The sequence below is a fragment of the Haemaphysalis longicornis genome, unplaced genomic scaffold (assembly GCF_048455015.1).
Source record: "Haemaphysalis longicornis isolate Haplotype H1 unplaced genomic scaffold, Haemaphysalis longicornis Haplotype H1 scaffold_2, whole genome shotgun sequence".
NCBI classification, from domain to species: Eukaryota; Metazoa; Arthropoda; class Arachnida; order Ixodida; family Ixodidae; genus Haemaphysalis; species Haemaphysalis longicornis.
The window spans coordinates 212,835,643-212,841,642 of NW_027526295.1; positions in this window are offsets into that span (position 1 = coordinate 212,835,643).

The following is a 6,000-nucleotide window of genomic DNA, read 5'->3' on the forward strand; positions in this document are numbered from 1 at the left end:
CTCATCACAGTGAACTGCTATCTCCGGCAGTCCCAATCTTCGAATGTTTAAGCGCAAATCCACGTCCGTCATCGTTACATTCCAAACTACGAGTTGTAGTTTCTATTTTCCGCCTGAAAACATCCCTCGATGTTTTTTTTTTGTTTTTTTTCGTTTTCGTTATGCACACCAAGCGATATACTCATACCCTATATTTTTGTTAAAAGGTCTTCACTGATGTTTGGGGGACGACTTCTGAAGCCATTGATAAGCATATCCTAGCCACAAGAATCTGTTAAACCTAGAGCACACTAAGCAGTTCAAGTCTGTAGGTCTAGCAATGGGCGTCTCTGATTTCACGGGGGTAGATCGCTAGTGTGTAACCGAAAAAAGGGAAATAAACACTGTCCTACGTTTTCCTTTCCCTTTCCACTGCCTCCACGCTCCCAGCCACTCTGTCGGGCAGCCCAGTTTTAACGCGGTGCTACCGCTGACTATGACCCCGCCTGCGTTTCTTGTTTGTTTGTTTTGTTTTTCGTGAATAGTCACTGCTATTCCCACAACAGTAGAGGTTGATTTAATACGAATGCTAGTGCTGTATCTTACGTTCGAACTAGTTTTACTTCTTGCTCTAATAATTGTTCTTTCTTAATTAGCTAATTTTTATATTTTTTGCTTACTATTTTTGTTGTGTTAATATTTAATACTACTATTTATTCGCTCGAATTTGGCGGCTCTAATTTTTTAGGTTTCCTCTTGTAAGTGCTCGTATTGCGATACATGTCATTTCTCTTGGCAATAGTTGGCAACTATAATTGGCCTTATTTTCCCCCTTTAAGCCAACAACAGCAGGGGCTCCCTGTGTAGCCTCTATTTTTCATAGCCTACACATCAATATTGTAAACTTTGGTTGGATGCCCACGCCTATGAGGTCTTACATTTGTATTTGCTTTCGAGAACGCAGCTTCTGTTTGGCTAGAAGACAAAAAGTGCGGGAAACAATACACCTGCCCACATGTGAAATCTTCCCTTTTGCAGTAATGAAACGACTTCTATCAACAGCAGACGGGCCGATAAAACTTAACTGTTGCGAATAAAGGTATTGGCGGCGGAAATACTTATTTTAAGGAACAACTATCCCCACGTGTGAAATCTTCCTTCTTGAAGTAATAAACTAAGTGCCAGCAACAGCAGATGTGCCGCTAAAACTTAAATGTTAAGAATACAGGTTTCGGCGGCAGAAATAGTTAATTTAAGGAACAACTGTCCCAACGTGTGAAATCTTCCTTCTTGAAGAAAAAAATAAGTGCCAGCAACAGCGTACGTGCCGCAAAAACTGAACTCTTAATAATACAGGTTTGGGCGGCGGAAATAGTTAATTTAAGGAACGGCTGTACCGGTTGTTTATGGTAATGAGTTGAGTAATGAATGGCACCAGCTGCTTCCCTCTTTTTATCAACTGACTCAGCACGACGGTGTCGTACTTTTTCTGTTTCGCCCGAGTTTTAGTGACGCGGTTCCTAATTATTTTTCTTGGGTCATCAGAACGTTAACACAGTCCACAATAAAATGACGAGTGTTAATTTTTTTTTTTTTTTGGGGGGGGGGGTTAGAACGTTTGGTGGAAATAAATGCCTCAAGGAAGCCCCGATAATTGCCTTCTGACATTGTTTGGCGCAACAGTAGTTTACATTAAAAATAGGACCCATTGTTTCTAAGTATGAAAGCTTCATTCTGAATTAATGGCAAATTTTGTAACTTCAATTTACTGATTTTTATAGGAATATATTTAAAACGCATTTTGTACATCTAGTTTTACGAAAATGTTATAATGCCAAAAGTACTACAGTCATCCCACAAAACCTGACATCATTTATTTTTTTAGAAAAAGAACTATACCTCGCCTAGTATCGGATTCCAAATTCGCAGATAATTAATTATCCCGATAGCCTTAATTGGGCTGCGACTTTACGGTTTTAACCGCTACAAACAATTTTCTTCGCGTCTCTTTTTTTTTTACCGTGGAAATGTTAACAGAATTCGACTACGTCCGAGGTAGGAATTCGCGTCAGCACACAAAACACAGTTACACGTATTTCCCGAGAAAGACCGATCTGGAACGCGTACTAAGACAACCTCATTATCAGTTTTAGCTGGCGCCAGACGTCCGCCTAAAGCCAACGCAGCTTGAAAGAAAGCGCTCTCAATGCAAGAAGTCAGCTAGCGCTGATATTCTTCCTGTGTTCCTATACAGTAAAACCTCGTTAAGTCGGATCTCAAGGAAGCGAACAAAAATGTCTGAATTATCCGAATGTCGAATTAAAGAATGAATAACAAAAACGCACATTTTCAGTTCTTTTTACCTTTACTTTGGGAAAAAGTCCGTGATGCTTGTTTCCTTTTTTTGCGGACGGCTAAGCGGAAAGGACTAGTTTACGGGCATGCGACAATCCCTCTGGCACCAGCGCATTGCTTGGAACATCGTAGCAAAACTCTAGAACGACGACAGCGTCCGCGGCTTCTTTTGCGGTACGACGCACCGGGTGTAGCACATCGAAGGGGTCTTCTTTGTCGGACGCCTCAATCGCCACACCGAGGGCAGCGCTGATGATGTCGTCATCGGTCAACTGGCCAGCGACGACAACGCCGTCATTAATAGCAACGCAGTCGGCAGGCTGCACTTCGGAAGGAAACAGGGGCCAACGAACGTCATATCATCCTCCACCTCTTCTGGCGCTGTGGACTCCGGGCTGCACTCCGGGCTTTCAGAAGCCTCGGGCTGCACTTGCCTTTAGTTCGAATTAACCGTTGTGCCTGCAATTTTGCGTCGAATTAGCGAATGTTTGTTGCCGTAACGCTATGTACGTTTTTGAAAGGAGGGTGTGGCAATGACTAATTATCCGAATTTCCCAGTTAACGGAGGCCGAATTAACGAGATTCGACTGTATCACGTTTTTTCCATGCCTGGGTCGACGATGAATTCGGACAATAAAAAAGAACCGGTGCATTGGAAAAGAAAGCTGGATTTTGGCGATCGATTTAAATCGCGCCTTCGTGGACTTCGCTTTGTCCTTTGCTGCAGGTGGGATCGTACCAGCGTTTGTGCACTTCTTCCGACAGCAAGAACTCAGGCTAACGCATTTAGGGGCGGTCTGTTTTAAACCAGGGATCCATGCTGGCCAACAACGTCGACGGCGTAGATTAGAAGCACTGAACACGGGTGGGCCTTGTCTTACTTTTTTTTTGCTATATAAATTGTTCAAAACAGAAGATATAATCCAGGTAAGAAGATACGCTCTTATTTCAGTTTGTGAAGCTTATTTGAAAACTTGAAGGAGCAAGAAAGCCACGAAAATAAGGAGGATACGTCGGGCATTCGAAAAGCTTTATCAGTGCGTCCGAAAACTCTGAGCCTGCAAGATCGGCGTTTATTCTCGGCGCGTTTTGTCTTTTCCAGAAGATAACCCTTGCTTGAGACAGATCCTAAATTGATCCCTTTCATAAGAATAAATTAACATTTAATAAATACAAATTAATAAAAATAAAGTTTCTTAATTATTGCAAGTTACCGCTTCGTGACATAATTGTCATCAAAATTGTCAAACTTTCTAAAAAGAGAAAACGCAGGTCGAACATGTCAGCGACGAGTGACATTCGCACTTCACTTAAAAACGCTGATTACAGGACTTTCACAACATGAAAAAACAAATAAAACGCACTTGCAGGAACCAAATTGCAGAGGCGTGCGTATTGTTCTTGCTTCGAATCATAGTAGACGATGAAAAATGGATAGCTGACTCGCTGTATTTGGCTGTTCTTATTTTTGAATATTGTGGCGGGTGGTTTGAAAACTTTTGTCGAACGCTACCGCAAGGGCATACAAGATAGATGACTTTCCATAACGCCTCCCCGCACCGTTATAGAAAAACTCTCCTCTGACGGCTTTGTACCGTCTAAGGGAGACCCGGAAGTTGCTTTTACATTTTTAATAAAAAATATTCCCGTCATTCAAGGCTATTTTTTTTCCAAAAGTATACATTTGCTTCCAAAATTTGGTTTTCTATCTGTTTTAGGGGCGAAGCCCCTTAGGGGCTGGGGCTGTTGGCGTCTCCTGTTGCCGTCGTCGTAATCGTCATCTCATGTAGTCACGGTACTAAAACACCGGGAAACTCGTTTACGCTTCGCGCTAGAACGTAACGCCTGCTAAAAAAAACACCGGGACACTCATTTACGCCTCGCGCTGGATCATATCATAACGCGTATATTAAGACTCAGGACAAAAATAAATTCTTCTAATACCGAAAAAAAACACCGGGACACTCGCTTACGTTTTGCGCTAGAGAGCTTCGTGCTTCAAAGACAAGAGATTTTTAGAGCAAAGCTGTATACCTCTACTCCCCAACGGTTTCCTCCCCATTGGAAAAAAAACGCCAAGGCGCCAAGAATACACGAATGCTTCGCCCCTCTCCAGGTTTCACTTTAGTGGAAATGGCCCCGGATTTTTTGTTTTACTTGATTGTAGCAAATAACTGTTATTGTACTGAATGTGGTAATTAGGGTTCACCTTTCGTTTTGATAAATCTTTTCAACAGACTTCACCAAAGAAACTTCTTTCGCAACCCTAATATTATTACTCGTCATAGTGTTTTATACGCTGTTTTACTATCCGAGGGAAAACTCCCTACAAAACCGACACACAGACCGCGCAAGCAACTTCAGCGCTTTAAAAGTGCAGAACACAGACCGATGCAAGTCACTTATGTCCCAACGCAGAGTCTAGACTAGAATTCTCCGGCGCCCCTAGGGCGTCGCCACTTTTCCGTGATCGGTGCGTTGCCATACGGCCATACGGGCGCTTCGTGGGGGCTGTGGCAGCAGCAGCCGCCGCACCAGCCGCATGCCGCCGCTCGCGTTAGACTGCGTACCGTACGGCATATTCCGGCCCCCAATCTGAAGAGAAAAAAAATGGGTGTCTTTCTCTTAGACATGGTCTGAACGTCTCAGTAGTTTGCCCGTTCACAAGAGGGCACAATCAAAGCAAGCGAGAGCTAATTGTTTGCCAGGTTTGCCCGTGCTGCGCACAGATCGTGAATGCAGCGTGTGGCACGTTGTTCTCGCCGGAAGCACGACCTGTGATGCTCTGTTTTGTAGTTCCAGGCTTTTTACGGTCCATTGTTGTACGGCTGTATCTACAGCCACTCGCTTTTATTTTTAAATCCCGCCTGCAGGTCGCCGTGCCCTGCGTGAAATTACTTCGTCTACAGAGAAAAGACTGGAGGAACTTGCGGTAAACTAGTGGTCTAGCGTGCAGAGTTCGCTGCCCGAAGACCACGTGTAGGATTTTTATTTATTCGAAAAAGCATTTTAAGGTGAAACGCGTGTGTTTTGTAGAGCTACTAGCTGTAGTACCTAGCGATTCCCGTGTGGGCCACTCTACTAATGACCCTAATGGGTATAGTACTCGTTGATTCTTCTCACTTTCATATTTCACCATGGCGTTGTGCACAATTCTGAACTCCCCCCAGATATAATAGACGGGTTTCTATGGCAGGCGTGGGGGTCATGGAAAACAGCTGGAACTTATTTTTAATGCATCTGTCCTGAAATAAATTGCATTACGATAGTGTGCTCAAACGACTACTTGCCCATGGGAAATGTTAGGGTAGGTGTGATGGTGGGTACAGCGTCACTAGCAGTTTTATAATAAATAACATGGTTTGCTACGGGAGCTGCGTCGTTACGGAAAAGCCCAAAAGACGGAGGCGCTATTGAAACGCGTGAATATTGAGCTGGCTTCCACTCCCTACGGGGTGCAATTTAAAAATAGCGTCTTTTTATGTTTATGGGCACTAAATCCTTTAATTGATTTTTGGGCTATTTTATGGAGAACATTTGTAACAAAAAAATGGATATATGCACGGTCTGTACAGTTATTGAGAAATCTGTGAAAACACGTAATTTTCCCAAAACACGGATTCTTCCTATCAGGTGGCCGTCAAAAATATTTCGTAAAACACTTTT